Below are 19,243 nucleotides of genomic sequence, written 5' to 3' on the forward strand. Positions count from 1 at the left end.
TAATTTTTCTGCTTCTGGTAGGCGAGATTCAAGGGTATACATTGCAATGGGTCGTAGTCTTTTTGCTGTAAATCTAAGTATTTGTAGTTATTTGGGTAGCAGATTTAGCACAATTTTCCCTTTAAGAGTACAGGCACAAGCAGATGCTTCCCAGTATGTGTAAGGAAAAAATGTCTTTCTGTTGGTATTCTTGATAACACTGCTTAGTCTGTAAAACATTTCATCCGTACTCTGTTTTTTTCAAACCTGTACTTGTGGCATGTTTCCAGTGTGTGGTGCTTTGAGAGATTACCAGGAAACTTGGTATCAGAATGAAACTTGATCAGGCGGCCATGAAATTCAGACATGGTGCAGAGTGAAAAATACTCAAGGCAATATTCTGCTTTCCTTTTCCTGGTAACACTTATTTTGACTCTAAAATTTAATTTTGTCTGGGAGCAGTGGCAGAGGGTCTTGCAGGTGGTGTTTCTTCTGCAAATTGCAGATTGGGAGCTGCCAGTGTAGAAAATAAGGTTAAATTTGTTTGCTCACTAGAAGAATTTGTGAAATGGAGCTTTTATCTGATTTTGATATGGTGCGGGGGGCTCTCTGATAATGGTTTAGTGCTTTTACCAGTGCTCTTACACAAAGAGAACTTCAAAACAAAGGTCTAGAGAATCATTCTGAATTTATGCCATTGTGGAAGAGTCCTAAGGCCTGGCATAATGGAATAAATAATAATTAAACTTACTCAGTTATTTTGTTGTTGTTGTTCCAGCCATCTGCGTAAAAGCCCTTCATGTCCTGAACGTGAAAAAACAAGCCAAAACCCCAATGACTTTCCAAGGTCAAACATAGAGTCCATGGATAGGTGGGAATAGAATTAGTTTCCTGATTCGGTTCTTGTTGCTCTGTGTGGTTATGGGTCGTTTGCTTGTGCAGTTTGCTGCAGGTGGAATTGTGTCTTCTCTCCCTACTGTGACTGTGAAAGATGGTCAGAAGATACCTGATTTTGTTAGGTTTTTAATCAGTGTAACAAAAAGATATGGTAAGGAAGACTGAGAGTGACTGTATTCATGATTCATGTGTTTTGCTAATGGTGAGGGCTATTAGAATAGATGCTAAAGAGGTGCTGCTCTTATATATAGTTGAGACATAAAAGCAGTGAGTAGGGCATGACCAGTGGGTAACTGTGGCTTGAAGAAAAATGAAGCGGCGCTGCAATGTGCTGTAGCCATGTGTTTATACTACTGAAGAAATTATCCTGTATAGGTATTTATTTTTAAAATTCAGAATGTTCTACTGCTTTCCAGATCAGTCAGCCAGCTCTGGCTTCAGTAGTGAGTGTAAGAACTCAGAAAAGAAAAGCTTTAGGGAAAGACTGGTGTTACTCTGCATGTGTGTGTGTGTTTCTTTTCGTGCTGGCTTAGTTTTGTAGTAGATACATAGTGATGACTAGTAAAATCCTTAATAATGTAATATCTTCCAGAAGTGAGTGGGATACAGCAAAAAACTTTGCCAGTGCTGAGTCCTATGGTGTTATGATTTTTCTTGTGTGGTTTTTATTTGTTCATTTGTTTTCCTAATGCATTCCATTTCTTTTTATTAGTGCGTGGTTGGTATTATTTTTGGCTTTTGTTTGCTTGTGTGTTACAAATCTCTTATTAATAAGTTATGCAGAATAGTTAATCAAAATAAGTATTTGGCATCAGGCTTCCTCTTTGGAAGAGGGTTGTAGCACGCTTGATGCATTGTGACAAATGTGGCAGAGATGATACTAGCTTTGATTCCTAATCATGATGTAAAGGCTTGAGAGATCTTCATATAAGCACTAAATTTACGAGAGTGGCTTCCAGAAGTAATTGTTCTGCTGCTGATTATGAAGGCGAATGTGCCTCTTGGTTCATCTGCTAGAGTGACTCTCATAACTGACTCTTGGCTGTTGCACCTTACTGCTGTATGGTACTTAGCAGTAGACTGGTTAGACCTGTCAGTTTGCGTAGTCACGAAAGTCACATTGCATCAGTTCAGTTTTGAAACTTTATCTTTTTCAGTTAGAATGGCTTTTAAACCCAAAAGCAACAGACCTATATTTGCTAGGAATTATTAGGCAGTGATGAGTATTACATTTGTAGAGATAAGAGACTTCTTCACTTACTGGAGTTTTTCGTCTGTGCTTCTTGCGCATAGGATTCAAATTGTGGATATTGTTTAAGGTCCATTCTTAACACAGATTTTATGGTGGCACTTTTGAGACTTGCTCTGTTGTGTTCGATATTCTCCTATTTAATGCCCTGATTTTAGGCAGTTTCTTTCAGTAATACTTTCTTTTTCAGAATGGAAAATACTTCTGTACCAGTGTCCAAATTGTTTTCCTAATTAATAGTTTTTCCTTTGTGTTTTGACATTAGTTGAAAAATGTGTATAGACACTGCTTGAAATTCCTTTCCTCTGATTCTAGTTTAGATCTGGTCAGTTCTGCTTCTTCTTGTTATATATAAAGCATATTGAAGTAAAGTCGAGGTTTTTTGTTTTACATAGTTGCTTTCAGCCTTGCTCTTCCCTGAACTGTGTGAACAGCCTTCAATTAGTTTTGCTTCTACACCTCTTCATGGGGTAGTATACTGGAATACTTTGTCCCCTTTTTTTCATTGAAGTTTCTGTATAAGCCCTATTCTTTGTTCCTGGGCAGCCTGTGTTCACTTACCTTTGCCCAGAGCAGTACTTCCAGAGTACTTCCTGACAGTGTTGCGCCTTGCTTTGGGTCTGTTGTGTTCTCTTTTCTCTCCCCACCCTATGGCCCCCCCTCCCTGGTTTTTGCTATTACTAACCCTGTCAAGCTTGTGTTGTACTTAAAGCATCACCAGCATTGTCTACAGAATGGTGAAGTCACTGTTACTACTCGCCCAATGTCATAATCTAACAACTGTATGTTTTAGGTCAAGTCCAAACCCTATTCCTTACTTTTTGGAGCTTGGCCATATTGGTGTCTTTGATTGTGAGAGAGGGTGTCTAATAAGCACTGGTATGCCGCTTGTCTCCTGGCTAAAGAACAGGTGAGGATTTGAGATAAAGTAGAATCTAAAGAATTCAAAAACCGCAGGTATCTTGTGTAACAAAAGACAACACATTGATACAGAGGGATGAGGAAAATTAAGTTATATGGGGAAAGCCAAAGAAAGATCCTAACTGTTAATAATGTGAAGGCAGGAAATGTATTTTATGAGGGGTAGGAAGAAAACATAGTAGAGGATCATTTATTTTAGAGGAGTTCTGTTGGTTCTCTTCTCTTTTTTGATGTGTTTCTGTCCTTTTCATCATCTCAGAAGTATATGGGAAACTTATTATTTTGTTATCCTTTTGCTGCTTCAAGAGGGATGGATAAAATAGAATCCTGAATGAATTCAGGGACTGCAATCTGTTCTTATGGCTTTGTGGAGAGTATCTTGAAAGCAGTGAAGAAACAGAACACTTTGTTCTTACTAACATGGTGTATTTCTAAAGCAGCAGAACTGGGAGAAAGGATTGGTTTTGGAGTGATGAAAGCAAAGAAAGTAAAGCTGAGACCAAGTTTTGAAAGCCGAGTTCTGTAAATAAGCATTGCCCAAAAAAGGGGGTGTGTGTATACACATAAACATTAGGTTGTTTGTGATACAGCTTTTGTTTTACAACGTATTATTTACTATACATAAAGTTTCTCCTAACGTAAGATGGGTTAAAAGAGCATATGTAACTTTCTGCATAAAATTGTAACTTCTCTTTTTGCCTTGTTCAGTGGTTGAATTTGCTTTTCTTAATACCATTTCAGAACCTTAAAGAAATAGTATTCATATTGCGGTATTTTATTATAGGTTAAAAATTACCAGTTTGTTTGTGGTTTTCTCCTGTGTTTGTTGTTCTCATCAGAGGAGGCATCTTTAGTATTGTAGATCTTGCGGTATACTTGTCATGACCTTGTTTGCTATTGGTGTGCCACAAAAAATACATATTAAGAAGTTTAACGTAAAGATATTCTAGAAGTAGGTATGTAACACAGCACTTTTTCTTTCAAAAGGAGTGAGCCTCATTTCACTCTCAGTGATTAAGCAGCTTTGGCTAAAGCATTCCTCTCCCCTTCATTGTGCAACATAATTTAAAAAGTCAAATAGGGATGTCCTTTGGATATCAGAATTGACTAACAGTTTTAGCTGTCAAGGCTCAAATGTGTGCAACCTTTCTCCTTCGGTAAACGGAACCTTCAAACATTCAGTCTTGCAACACTGGACCATAGTTGGAGAAGCAGGAAGCAAACACTTAGGCCTTGTCCCAGATCTCCATTGCTCCTTTTGTCTGTGGCCTCTTCCTTTTTTCAGCTGCTTTGTTAATTTCTGCCTTGGAAGCCAAAAGTAACTTCATGCTGTTCTCCTGAGACTTGAGTCATTCATCAGCTTCTTCTTTGCCAAATGATCTATAATGGAATCCACTACATTTTCCTTCTGCCTGAGGCCTTTATCGCATTGTCTACTTGCTTTTGACTTTCTGTTGCAGTCCTCTTGATTCCTTATTCTGTCCATTTTATGCAGTGTCTACGGTTAATTGTAGCTGTTAGAAGCATCATTTTGGGGACTCAGAGTATATTAGGTTTTGGCACAGTATCATTCCCGTAAGTACCCTCTATTCAGCTATAACTCATGCTGCTTGTAAACATCATTTATTGGGTGGCATGCAGGTTCAGGGAGCCTTTTTTACAGAGAGGATGGACTATGTTGGTTTTCATTACAAAACCAGTCAGGGCAACTGGAGCTCTTGGGGCCTCTCTCTGCTCCTTGTGTATTGTGAAGAGTGGTGCCCTCATGGTGAATATGTTAGGTTTGTCCCAAGCTGTGCTCGGGAAGATCGATGAGATCTTCTAACTATTAGAAGTAGCGTAGTTGAGCAGCTGTTGGGTGCCTGTTGTGGCATTGTGTGTGTTGTTGATGAAGATCTTTCCTAAGGGACCTTGTGTAGTTGTCAGTCTTTGGGGAAAACTGGAAAATCCTTTCCTTGGGGAAAAATAAAAACCTTAAATAAACCAAACAAATAATCGCCACACCCCCCAAAAAAATTTTGGTCTTACTCTGTTCTCAAAAGTTGGAAACATCTGGTAGCAGGGCTGTATTGCATGTTACCAAAGTAAAACTGGTTGGGACTCTCACATGTAGAAGCTCAGTTTTCTAAAAGCAAAGAGATGACTAGTAGAGATTCACTCTGCTTTCCCTTAGTGTTTCTAGTTAGTTTTATTAATAAGCATTTGCATGATCATACTGCACTTGACAGCTGTACATATGTTCCATGTGCACCTTCAGACAGCTGTGGTGTTATGTTGCAGTGTTCAGTTCAGGGTGAGTGACTGCGGCTTCTGAGCTGCAGGCTTTTCAGATGTCACTCCAGTATGACACTGGCTTTGCTCATGTGTTAAAACTGAATTTTAGTTCAGGGGTGCGGTGAACCTTTGAGGCTGATCGTACTGATTATGCCAGGCTGCTTTGGATTCCCTTGTCCATCTAGCGTAGTCCCGTTAGATAGCAGAACTCTCCCTTTTTGTCTCTTCACTGCGCCATCTGTCTCCAAAGCACATAGTATGTGTCCTTTACTGTCTTCAGTATACTTGGACCATGAGGGGTCCAGTTATTAATAAAAGCTGTGTTCATTCCTGGCATCAACATAGGGCTCAGAAATCCCCTGAACTGAAAAGTCATACACAGGAGAATGTTCAGGGGAAGTACCATTTAAGCTTGTTAGGGTCTTACTCTTCTTCAGCTGTCTGCTAATTCTGTTGTTGGAGATTTGCAGATGGATTGCTGGAGGCTTGGCCTGAGTAAGAATAATGCCTGCATCCACTACAGTGGGAGCAGAAGGCTCTGTACTTCTGCGTGGACCGTCTTATCTGACCTTCCTCCTCATGGCCTCACTCACTTTGCAGCAGCAAAAGCTAGTGGAGGGGAGTGGATGGGCAGTAATCGGGGGTTGGGGAAGGGAACGAATTCTCTAAATACAAAAGTAGATAATATGTGTATGGAGGCACCCTAATCTTTTGTCTCTTGATTCTCTCAAATTTTGTACTACTAAAGAAACTTTGTCAGAAGAAATTTTTGAGTTAGGAAAATCAGATTTGTCTATTTCAGTATGGAATTTTTTGTCTGATTCTTTAGATTATTTTTTGTTAAGGTTAAGAAAATATTGAATGGCTTTTCTGTTTTACACATTTTCTTGCATTTAGATGTAGGGAAGTTGGTCTTTCACCCCCCCAAGGGAGTTTCCTGTGTATATGGAAAAAATACAGAAGTGAAAAATACCTCAGGCTTCCAAACCTGCCACTCACATTTCACTTCTCCCACTACCGTTCTTGTCATAGAAACAGTTCAGCAGTTCTTCCTCTGTCCCCATAGCGATATCATTTGTTTAAAGAGCTAGACGCCACCATAGCTAATACTGTAGGTAACTTGCCACACAAAGTTATTGCAACAACCTGTGAAACACTGGGGAAAAAAAAAAAACAAGTTGCAAAGGGATTTACTTTTCTAGTGTTTATCTTTAAATTGCAGAATATTTTATTAGGCTTTTCTTCGGGCTAGTAAATATAACATAATTTGATACCTCTTCCAACAGGTTTAGAGTCATAAATAAATTCAGTACTCAACTCATAGTTGTGGGGGGCTTTTTGTTTGGTTGGTTATGTTTTTTTTTTTAAATCCACTTAAGGCAGGTGCCCTAAAATTGTGTATGACTCAACAGTTAAATGGCATTCTTATCATTAGAAATTCTGGAGACCCTCTGCTTACAATCTGACTGCAGATTAAACAGTTTGTTTCTATATTTCTTATGCCTATGTGAACAGAATGTAGATATCAGATTTAAAAGACTTGCAAGATGAAATGCTGGTATTTATTCTGTATGTGTGAATGCTGTTTTGACAGTATTTAAACTTTCCCATAACCTTATAAGATAATGAAAGCACTTTCAAATTGGTGTTCTGAATTTTCTTCATTTGTTTAGACTGCATTTTGCATATGCTGTTGTCAAGTAACAGGACTTCTTTTTGGTCTCCAAGTTGTTCTATAAATGGCTGGACTAAAGAACTTGTGCTTCCTATACATTTGTGCCCTGTGTGTTGAGGAAAGTTTCTTGGACAGTATCAGGGGTTCCTTCATCCCTAATGAGCAAAGTGTATTTGTAGTATCCCTAAGGCATACGCTTACTGTCTATTCAAATAGTATATGTAGAGTGACCAGCTCTGAAACAGTGTGCAGGTTCCAGGTTCTGCTTGTCATTTTCAGTGACATCAGTGTTTTGGAAATGCCTATCGAGCTTCCAGATTTCATAAAACTCATAGCAAGTTAATTGTTAAAACTTTAACTTTTCTTCTTTTTAAACTTAGTTAGAATTGATGTATGGATTCCAAAGTTACTGCAGAGATGCTTAATCAGTTTTGTAGCATAGGCTTCATTTTTTTGTAAACTGCAAAATTAAAGCAATGAAGGAATATTAGCTGTTAATGGAGTACTGGGCCTGCTCTGTGGACATGTTAGCATGTCCCTGTTTTCCAGAATGCATTAAGGCCATGGAAGAAAAGCTACCATCTCTCTACAATGCTGAATTCAAAGCTGTAACTTCTAATATAGGTCATCCCCCAATTTTCTGCAGGATGAGACTTTTTTGTTCATTTATCTTGACTGCACAGGCATCTGCATGTTTTAATTTGGGGGTTCAGCTTATCTATCTGATTGCTGAACTGTAATGATCACATATGTCCATGATTTTCCCATTTTTCTTGGAGAGCTCAGTCTGCCTGTTTGAAGCAGCAGTAGGCAGGAATTGTGGGAAGCAAATCTCCCTACTGATTAGCCTATTCCGTATACTTCACAGCAAGTAGCCATGTGTTGGCCATCTCTTTTAAACCGGTCAAGATATGAGTGAGGCATGTTTGTAGCTGCTGACTGAAATGACTTCCAAACATTAGTTGTTTAGTACTTCAAAATAGTTTTGACAATTTACTTTCCCTTCTGGCCTGAATGTACTCGAAAGGATGAGCAGTGTTTTGAAAAGAGCTTGGGCTCAGAGCTCAGTAGTTCGGAGCCTTCGCAACACTGCTTAGGCACGCTTATCATCCAGTAAAATCCTTACACAAAAATTTATGCCAGCGCAGGCATTATTCTTGGAAATGAGTATTGTAGCAGTCCCAGGTTCAAAATCATGCAGAAGTTAAGTGCTGTTGGGTAAAATATTCTTTTAAATACTAGTTCTTAAACACTTTGAATACCTAGGTCAAGTAGAATTTGTCTCAGAAACGTTTTTGTTTTCAAGTTGGCTTCATAGTTTATAGTGTACCTCATTAAGATGCAGGGAGAAGTTTTACCAGTAATTTGCATCTGTATGGAGTTTAAACTTGACAAACCTGAAAAGCAAGCTTACTTGAATTAAGTATGATTCACACAATTTCCATTAAAAAAAAATGGACAATAATAATTGCTTTGCATTTATACTCTACAGATTTTTTTTTTCTTATGAAAAATGCCCTGTAAAAGCTATTTAGGCACAATAGGAACGTGCGAAGTACGTAAGAGAACTGTGATATTATAGTACCAGGAGAAAGTATGACAAGGTGTTAGCCTGCTGTCATCCTAGGCATGTAGTTTAATCTTTTCATATGGTTGTTGTAAGTGTATTATGATAAGAAGGAGTAAAGGTATATTTTTGTAGTGTCTGTTTGATTATCTTGTTCAGGGATCACTGACCCATTTACCACAACAGTTATTAAAAGCATTTATCATATTTGATCATAGGCTTTGTGGAGATTATATTTCTCTAGCAATTTGTTTCTAAATATTCGGGTTTTGTAATTAAAAATAGCACTAATTGAAAGCAAGGTCTAGCTTACATAATTTTAACAGAAATACCCTTCTTGCTGTACCCTGTTTTTCTCTTTTCAGTAGTCAAGTATTTGTTAAATTGGCATGTGAACTTCTGAGACTTTCATATGTGGGAATGCTCTGTTCATTATTGCAGGGGCTGTAGCTGGAGAATAAATAAATCTCTTGGAAACATAGAACTATGAATCAGTTCACCAACAGTAATTCCAGTGTTTTTAAATATTATAAAACATGTATGTTTTTATTAAAACAGAGGTTTATAAATGGCACAGGGAGTATCACCTGGTTTTGCTGTCTAGTTATGTGGCTTTAAACCTTTAAGACTAATATGTGTGTATAAATGCTTCCCAGTTGGAGACCTTTAGCACAACCACATTGAAAAAGATTCACAGTGAAGAATGGTCTCCAAATGATTTAGTTGTCCTAGAAAGCTGAAAAACAGCCTTCTAATTCTCCCTCTTTTCTGGGATCTGTGTTTATTGCTGCTGTTTTTATATTCATGGGATGATGTATTTGTAAGCTTAATTATGAAGCAGTATACTTGAGATTGATTAATTCTAGGATACTGACAGCTCATTTTGCAACTGCACCCAGTTAATGTTAATTTAACCGCATAATTCTTGGGTGATGCAATAATAAAACATCTGAAATCTAGGAAACCCTGTAATTTTGTAAACCAGGTTGGTGCCAAATACAGCTTTGTTAAAAAGTATATGTATTCACAGGTTTTGTGTCATCATTTTGATCTACTGAAGAGATGAATTTTATTGGCCAATTTGCAAATTACTATTTGCATGGAAACCTGCTTATGATCTGATAACCTATTCTTTGCTTACATACTGGTATCACTTGTGATACCAGTCACAACTGAATCTGATTATTTAAAGAGCTATTGCTCGTATGATAGGTATCTAGAATCTGTGAATGAGACACAGTTGCATAGCAATAAACTTACATAAACTCTAGCAGTTTCCTTTTAACATATATACAGAGCTGATTCCATTTTGCATTTTGAAGGATTTTAAGTATGGAAGTTGGAGGAAGAAAGGGAACAAAAGGAGAGGGTACAGACTTATTACAGTGTTTTATTATTATTGTGTTTACAAAAACACAATTATTATGTTTACAAAAAATTATTCTACAGTATAAAAAGTTGTCTCAATTGACTGAGTTGCTGGAGAAAGGAGATGATAGGGAATCATCCCCACTTCCTAAAGGTGTTTTGTAGAAGTATAAAAATGCAGTAAAGATTTTTAAAGATGGCTCTTGAAACTTCTGCTTTGGTGGGCTGAGCCCTGTATATACCATTGCATTACTGTGCATACTATTACATTATTTAAAATACATTGAAATGGGTCTAAAGTGAAGCTATGGATGTATCAGCTTTCTAATAGTGCTTTGACACCAAAGTGGGAGGTCACATTCACCTTTTGATTGTGTTGTGGTCGTGCTGGCACTCACTGGATTCATGACTGAATCAGTAAAATTCACTTTCCTTCCTTTCTTTCACCCCTCTCCTTTTCTAAAATACAGGTTTTGTTCTGGGTTAGTGGTTTCAATCTGTCTGTGGAAAGGTCTGACAAGGGCTGGAGTAGGGGGTGTAAGGGTAGGTCAGGGTAGCCAAGGGAAACTGCCCGGCACCCTGTGTTTGGTGGTGGCAAATCAGCTCAGCTGCCTGTGCAGCCACACTCCAGCTGTGAACTGGGGCAGCTGGGGCACAGACACATTGGCTTACCCTGACCTAGCAGAGAGATGGGAAAGACATTTGAGACAGTGGTGACTTGAACTGTTGCAGCAAAACTTGCCAGTCAGTCTGCTTAAACCTTAGAGATATTAGTATACTTAGCTGTCATTTTTCATTAAGCTCTGTCTGCATTTGGGTGAGAGTCTTAGAACTATCCTAAGCTAAACTTTGAGTAAGGATGTTAGTCTGCAGTAAGATCTGTTAATTATGCTTAAGACTTAGGTTTTCCAGTCATTTTCCTTACAGAATTTCTCTGTGTTTTATTTTCTTACATATAGTTCTTTCCCATGAGAGTTACAGACTTGGTAGAAAGTAACCGAAAACAAGTTTAGCTGCTCCTTCTATGTAATCTCTTTTGGCTTCTGTTAAAGTTGAATTTGCTGAGGTGACCAAACAGCTTTCTGCAACCAAACCCACTGGTTTCCTTTTGTCTCCTGCTTCCTAGTGTATTAGTGGTGTGACAGATAGATGGACTGAGTTGGCTCCCTCTGAAGGTCTGAGCTCTGCAGGTAGTGGGTGCAGGAGAAGCTGGTTGGGGCACTTGGGACAGGACATTAAGACCCTTAGAGACATATTAGTATGTTCTCCTTGTTTTCATGCTGGTAGGAAGCAGTCACTCCTGTGTTTGTGGATATAGAGCAAGGAAAAATGCATGGAAGAGTGATTAACCTGTTACTTTATTAGAGTAGTGGTTAGAAATTTTAAGCTGTCCAATGACCATCCCTGTCAAGAACCTGTTACCTCTTTAAGGGATCTTCAAAATAAGTACGTATTTGCCTTTATGGTTAGTGAGGTTAGGCTGGCTTTTTGAGTCTTCCTCCTTTGCAGTTCAGTATGGTTCTTTACCACTTCCTTGCAAAATCATTCACAATTTCTGCTTCTCTTATGTATTTTTGGCATTACGGCGAACGGTGGTAATTCAAAGGAAGCCATGAACCTGAAGTTTTTGTCCTTTCTTATTCAGTGTTTTTAAGTTGCCTTCTGCACAGAAGATGAATGCTTGTCTTACAGTGAAGGATGGAAGGTATACTTAAAGGGGGAAACTGTTCTCTGAACAGCAGAACATTGAAAGCAATATTGAGCAAATCCGCAGGTACTACAGTATAGGAGGCCTCCTATATTGGCAGGAAAGTAGGTGAAAAAGTCTTCCCTTATGTCTGATTTGTGACTTTTGTCAAATAAGCAGGCAAGAGAGGTAACAATCAGTATGTTTATTAAAGTTGATGCCTAATACAACTAAAAAAAAAAAGAATCTTATTTGCAGTAATTGGCAGATGGTAAACTAAAAAGCACTGCTTTAGTACTCAGTAACTCTGTTCTTACCTTATTTAGAAATCTAATTTCTTAAAAGGTAGCTGCTTGGCTTTTAAAGGCTTGCTGGTACTAAAATTATATTTAAGGGGGACATAGAACCACTTAGGAAATAAAAGTCAAGTTTACTTGTGAAATAATCTATTCACAGGTGATGTGCAAGGTAAGATCCAGGGGAACATTTACTGTGCTAGATGGTCAAGAAGAATCCAAATAACCATACGCTGAGCAAAGTAGTTTTTGGTGACAGTTGTGAATGTGGGATGTTAACACATGGAGATGTGCTTCAAACTGCTTTTTTTTGTGTGAGCAGTTTACCATTGTTTTAGTAGCCAATTTTGTGAAATACGTGCAGTTGTTTTCCTAACAAGTCTTTTTTGATTTGAGCGGCTGAAGATAAAACTAATGAGCCTTATGTTGCATATTCCCTATGCAGTTACAATAGCTGAGCCAAATTATATTGTGTTTTAGGGACTGAGATCCTGTTGGCATGCTGGTTTTTCAAGCTGATAACACTATCAGTTGCTAAGGTAAGTGTGTGCAAATCTGCAGTTTTCATTGGAGCCAAAGTTATTAGGGAGTTAATAAAGAAGGAATAACAGCATGTGAATATAAATGAATATTATACATGGAGTAATTTTTTATGATGTTTCTCACATTCTACACCATTCCAACATTTTAATGGCAACTTAACAGTTGATATATCTAAGTTCTTTAATATATCTTTGCTGCAAGTATCTGCAGCAAAAAGCAAAAGCAGGGAAAACACATCTGCAGATATATGTTTAGGCACTTTCTTGTTCTTAAATAAACTGTCATTACTGACTTTGTTGCCTTACTTGGTGTGTCAGAGTTGTGTGAGTTCTGTCTGGATTAAAATTATGGCCTTTTTGGACTACACCTTTGATTCTTAGCGTCATGAGCAAGTGTAGTGTTTTACTGGATGACGTTTTTTCACAAAGGTAGGTAGACTACTGTAAAGTGAATTTGGTTACTTTCTGTAAGTTGTTCAGAAGTGAGCCTATTTACGGATACTGCAAGCTGTATTTAAATTGCAGTTGTGGTTCTGTGATTTTCTTTTTATGGGGATTGGAAAAGAGAGAGGACAATAATGAAAGCGATGTGGGAGGATGAAAGCGGGTCAGAAAAGGGAGAGGGAGTTTCTGATTGAACCGGTGACTTCCAGTGAGAGGGCGTGACTAAATGAAGCAGAGCTTTTTCTATTGTATTTATGTCAGTATTATTTGATATAGTGCCAAAAGTGTATATAGGGCTGTACAGTAGAAGACTTGTTTCAAATGCGTAACATGTTCCCTGTGCTGGAGGACTTAAAGAATTTAAGTGTAGGCTGGAGCAGTGCAGGAACATGCAGTACAAAGATGTGATACTGCATGGTTGGTGGCATTCACCCTGGAGCAGGTGGGTCTTTTTTTTTTTTTCCTTATTGTTTCTCTTGAAGGGAGGGAATGTTTTGTGTATGGATGGAAAGCTTTCTGGTTTTGTGATTTTAGGGGCTGCTGTGCCCCCTACTTCCACAGAGCCACAGTGCAGTTGGACCACCCATCATTTGCTCTTTGCAGAGGAGAAAAGGGCTTAAGGAGTAGGAGAAATGCTAGCATTGTTCATGTCCCTTAGACAGTCTCAACTGGTGAGGTTGTAATTAACTTTACCTCATTTTGTCGAATGGATTAGAAAGAACATACATTGGGTCAGTGGTATTTCAAAGCAGATTGGCTGAGGTTGGCTCTTTGTACATTATGTGTGGATATGAAAACTGTATTTATTTAAAAAAATGGGTTAGCTTTTAGTTCAACTCCTAATCTTCAGGACAGAGTCTTCACAGCAATATTTATTACAGTAGACAGCCTGATGAGAATCAGGGCCTAAATGATGCTGGCAGACAAAAGTGAGAGTGAGCTGATGACTGCATGTGACTCTGTTAGTGCATGTGTTCATCCTGAATGATGAACCGGCCTGTGGCATGATGGGTGATCTGGAAACTGTCATTTTGCTGACTTCATCAGCAATAAAGGATCATGCTTGCGCACAGTTGTACCTAGAGGGAGCAACAAGGGAGATCAGTGTGATTTCTGCAGCAGTTTCTGTACCTCAGGTGTGTGATATTATAGAATGAATAAGAGCCTCTGAAATGCATCATTTACCTGTGTATTGCATTACATATGTCCTACATATGTCACTACATAAATCACAGTATGTCCACAGCAGAAAAACCCCCACTCCCAAGACAGATACGTCACTGCAATGTAATGGATCTGCATAATCTTCATTGTCATGTTGACCTTTCTTAGAATTGAATAACCGCCACAGCCGTATTTTTATTGAGGAAGTAGCACAGCAACAACTTATGTGGTTGTGCTAAGTGAAAGGAAATAGTAAAAGACTATAAAATGTTTCGGGTATGATTAGTCTAAGGATTTAAAAAACTCCTTTCTCCAAGATGCCACACAGGTAAAGCCACAGTAGTTAGTGGCGCTCACAGTGTAGGCCAGGTTGTATTAGGCTGTATGGCATTAAGTTACAACAAAATGTAAAAAGCGGTGGAAGGCAAATTGAAAATATGTGTGGAAGGTGGAGCAGAGTAGCCTGAGGAAAGTGCATCTGCTCACACGTTTCTGAGGAATGAAGGTTGTGTGGAATCGTAGGCTGTGGAGTATAGAGTGAGAGGATTGCTTCATCACTTGTCCTTTTTTTTGACAATATGAGCTTGTTTATTTGCCTTTTAGTTTGTGTTTCCAGTGTGGTGATGGATGGATAAGAAAGAAGGTACATTGGGTCAGTGGTATTTCAAAGCAGATTGGCTGAGATTGGCTCTTTGTACATTATGTGTGGATATGAAAACTGTATTTATTTAAAAAAAAAGGGTTAGTTTTTAGTTCCTTATTTTCAGGATAAAGTCTTCATAACAATGGATGTTACGGGTAGTACAGCCGTCTTTGCTGTCCTTAATGATATGACCTTTGTTTTGGAGAAGATAAAGTTTTCCTTCTAAAGGTCCTTATTTAGCAATTTGTATGGTTCATTTATTCAGTATTCACATCCATGGAAAAGATAAATGTGACATATTCTTTGAGCACAAGTAATATTAATGACTTGCTTTTAGTTCCATCCTGACTGAATTCATAGATCCAATTACTTGTGTTCTGCATTAATAACTTAAAAATTGTGTCCTGTAGGTGTTTTGGTTTTTTTTTTAACGTGTTAAACCTGTAAAAACATCACTTCTTTGAGCTGTGCATTTTTATCATTGGTAAATCATAAGGGTGCCCTGTTTTGAGCTTAATTTAAAAAATAAAGGATAGCACTGTAGAATAAATTGCACTTACAGAAACTAAATGCACCGGCTATCTCCAACAGCCAACAAACACTAAAAGTGATGTGAATCGACAGCTATATTTAATATGGATTTCATAGCCAATTGTAACAGAAACCACTGTGTGAAATTTTATGGTCTTTTTTATATGCCGGCTCATGCCAGATCATAAAGGGGCATTTTTTAAAAGGAATCCTCTTTCTGTCTGTAAACTCAGCAAATGGGATCATGTTTCTTAGTGATAGATGATCTTTTCCCTTGGAGTTGTATTCTAAAAAGTTTGTAAGAGAATATGGTTGTGTAGGTGAATGCACAGAAATGTTTTCAGTATTTGCATGTTGTCTTCACAGAAATCTGTGCACAGAAAAATAAACCTACATGAACAGCAAATCCCTTTGTTTTAAAACAGGCATCTGCTGCTTTGCTTTTACAGTTGATGTATTGTGGTGTTCTAAACGTTGAAGTATGCAAAACCCAAGTCTGATACGGAGTAGCTGAGTCTTGCCACATAGGTTGCGGTATACTGCGTAACCTATATGAAACATTTTTAACAAATGGAAGATTAAGGGATGGCTCTTGGGGAGTGTTCAGTGTGTCCTGTGCATGGACACTGTTGTATGTTATTGACTTTGATAATTTTAAGCATGTTTGAAGTCCATGAGTGCAAGCTTTCCTTAGTGCCTTTTCAGTTCCTCGCTCATTTGTCTGTACTAAGCAAATTGAAGCTGGAAATGGGCATAGGATAGAGGATTAGAAGAGAGAGGGAAAATAGAGTCCCAGCATGCTACCTGAATCCATCTCTTTCAACTTTCGTAGATGATGCCTCTGCTAATGGCTGAAAAAGAATATTTTATATTAATCCTCAAACTTTAAATGTAAACCTAGAAAACCTAGTTTCCTAAGTGAAACCTAGATTTCACTTTCCTTTATCTTAGATACAACCTCAGTAGACCAGATAAACCTAGAGAGGTCATGTACCGGTGATCTTGTAGTACACCACATTTAATGTGTTTGTAGTAACTGATCACATAGCAACTTGAAATTAATTGTTTGAAAAGTATTTTTGTTTCTTATGGTGGAAGCAGTAGGTCCTGTTATGATGAGGATTGTCTTGTCTTAAAAGCTGAATGTACGTTTGAAAAACTTTGTAGTTTTTCAGGTATGTAGCAGTTGTTTTAAAGTTGAGGGAGAATAAGAAGAAGTAGCTGTAAATTACTTGCCTTATTTTTATTTCTTTCTTTAGAAGGCTTTCTTCTCAATATTCAACTGCAAGCTCTTCACGTTCATTCACAGGTTCCAAACTATGTAAGAGGTGTAGGAGAAGGTTGCATCTGACAGTTCACTGTTTTTAGAACTGGGATTAAGTGTAGCACAGAGGTTTCTTTTGGTACTCTCCTAACTATGATAAGCCTGTAGTAGTTGAAGTGGCAGTATTTCTTCCTCCCCAATCCTGTCATACATAATGGCTTTTGGGATACCAGGTATTTGGTAGATATTAGAAATGTTGGAACTGAACTTCAGCCTCTCACCAATCTTCATTGTCACTTCATATTGTTGGAGAGCAGAGCTTGGAATTTCTTATGTTTTCTCTTTCTGAATCACACAATGTATTCTGAAACTTCTCTGGAGATTATATAAAAATCTGAAATTCTTTTCATTAGACCCCTCCTGTTTAGCATTGTTTCCCTCAGACCTCCTTTGAGGAAGTAAAAACTTTCTTTAGTCAATCTATTCTGTATTTAATTTATTATTCTTAATAGTGTCTGTCCTCTAGTAAGCCTATGTGAAGCACATTGTACTTGTCTCAAAACCCATTTATTTGACAGCTTTGTTTAAGACAAGTAGAACTTGCCACTTTGTCAGTCTCTGAGTCTTATATTGCCCTGGAGAAGTGATTGCCACATCTTATTTCTGACAATGTTGGGAGGTTTGTGGTTTAGGAGAAGGAGCTGGAAGGATTCAACTGAACAGGGTAACTTCCTTCCAAGGACATTGTCTTCTGAGCACTTGTCTGGGGATTGTTTCCAGAATCGATGCTGAGGTATTACAGTCATCCCTTGTAGCTTATTAAAGAGTTCCTATAACGTGTTCTGCAGCAAATGCTGTGATGTGTGCCTTTGCTAAATCAGTCAAAAGCACCAGCAGGTGTCCAGTTGGAAATGATTTGACGGTGGGATGTTTGGGAGTTAAATGTTTCCATTGAACAGGTAGTCTGCCTTTTCAAAATCTGGCACTTGCTTCCCATGTAGATAGCATCAGTTTTTTTTCAGTTTTCTCACTGTATTGGGTCTGGCTGGTATGGAGCTAATTTTCTTCATAACAGCTGGTCTGATGCTGTGTTCTTTGTGATTAAAACAGTGTTGATAACACACTAATGTTTTAGCTTTGGCTGAACAGTGTTTGCATAATGTCAAGGTTTCTCACTGTGTCCTGTCTGCATCCCCCCCACGGTGAATGGGGATGCACAAGATGTTGGGAGGGTACACCACCAGGCAGATGACCCAAACTATCCAAAGAGATATTCCATGGCATATAGTGTCAGTGATAAAATGGAGAGGAGGGGGGTTTAGCAAGGTTAACCCAGCGTTTGCTTTGGAACTGGCTGGGTATCTGTTTACCCTTGTGAGGTGGTGAGTGATTGGCTTGTTTTTATTTTGTTTCTCTCTTCTTCCACTTCTCTTTTGTTAAACAATTTTTATCTAGACCTACAAGTTTCTTGTTTTCCACTCATGCTTTTCACCTGTCCTATGGCAGGGCAGAGTAAGCAGCATTGTGGCTCTTAGCTGCCTACGGAGCTTAGCCCCCAACACCCATGCTGACCTCTTCATGTTTATGTAAGGAAAAAAGAAGAAAAAGAGTTCTCAACACATGGCTATTTCCTATGTTTCTGGATTCTTCAGGGTAAGGCAAGTATTTTGCTTTTATTTTCAGTGTTGAAATTTTCAAAATATCGTGAAAACTGTCACAAAAAAAAAAGGAAGACAGTAACTGTAGTATATTTTTACTAGTCTTTGTATATTCTAGAGTTAAATCAGAATGCTTTGTCTTGCCACAGGCTTTTCTGGTGCCTCATCTTCCATAGTGTTCTCAGGCCCATTCTTCTCACCTAGCAAGTCTTAATTTGCCACTCATGTCTTCCCATTCTCAGTCCTCATTCTTCCTGCTATTCCCCCCACATGGGCCTCTCCATCATGCTTGCTTTCTGCTCAGCTGTTATTCCTGCTGCATTCAAATTTGACAACTCTCATGTTTTTGCCTCTCTGGAGAGCATTATTTACAGAAAGATCCATGCTGTTCCTACTAGATGCCAAGAATTGTGTCAGTCTATAGGCCAACTGAAGATAGAATTCTTAAGGCAAATGACTGAAGTTTGCCTCTATTTGAATCTTGTTGAAGTATTTTTTAAGGCTTCTGTGTTCGGTAAATAAAGGTGAATGGAATTTATGAGGGACTGTGAAGAGGATGTTCTTGGCTGAAGGCCAATAATGGAAGAATTTGAACTTCATCTTCCACTCAGGAAGATGCTAGAGCAGTTTAGTAACTACAGATATTCAAAGTTGAGGATGGGATAGCATGTGATTTTTTATTTATAATTTTTTTTCATTGCAAATGGCACATCTCTGGTTAATTTTTATTTTTCCTTCCAAAATTGACTTGAAATGTAGAACCATTGGAAAAAAAAAAGCGCAGTTCAGCCCTTACAATTATGCTTATCTCTAGAAAGTAAGACTGTATAACAGGAAAAAAGTTTGATACTTTTAGTAAAGACAAGTAAGTTATAGATTGTGCTACATTGTAGATGCTGGAAGCAATGGACATTCACATTCCTGCCGCCATAGAAAACTATAATATAGTACCTATTGTGCCTGAGTGAGGAATTCCTAACAGGATTTGGTATTCTGATATTTTATGAAAATATTTGAAACACTCTGTATGTTGTGTCATGCTTTTACCTAGCCTGAGAATATTAAAAGCTAGAGCAAAACTAGT

General features: G+C 38.2%; 1 protein-coding gene across 4 annotated transcripts in view; it reads left to right on the forward strand.

Annotated features, from left to right (window-relative positions):
- Window positions 1-19,243, forward strand: part of RBPJ (recombination signal binding protein for immunoglobulin kappa J region) — a 140,456-nt gene that overhangs the window by 93,690 nt on the left and 27,523 nt on the right. For 2 of the 4 annotated variants that reach the window (XM_062636535.1, XM_062636534.1), the window contains exon 2: window positions 12,394-12,452. The exons of the other annotated variants lie outside the window; for them this stretch is intronic. The gene's annotated coding sequence lies outside the window, so the exon portion shown is untranslated. The remainder of the gene's footprint in view (window positions 1-12,393; window positions 12,453-19,243) is intronic. 4 annotated transcript variants of the gene reach the window in all.

Source organism: Pezoporus occidentalis, unplaced genomic scaffold (genome assembly GCF_034315485.1).
Source record: "Pezoporus occidentalis ecotype Australia unplaced genomic scaffold, CSIRO_AGI_Poc_V1 ctg48, whole genome shotgun sequence".
NCBI classification, from domain to species: Eukaryota; Metazoa; Chordata; class Aves; order Psittaciformes; family Psittacidae; genus Pezoporus; species Pezoporus occidentalis.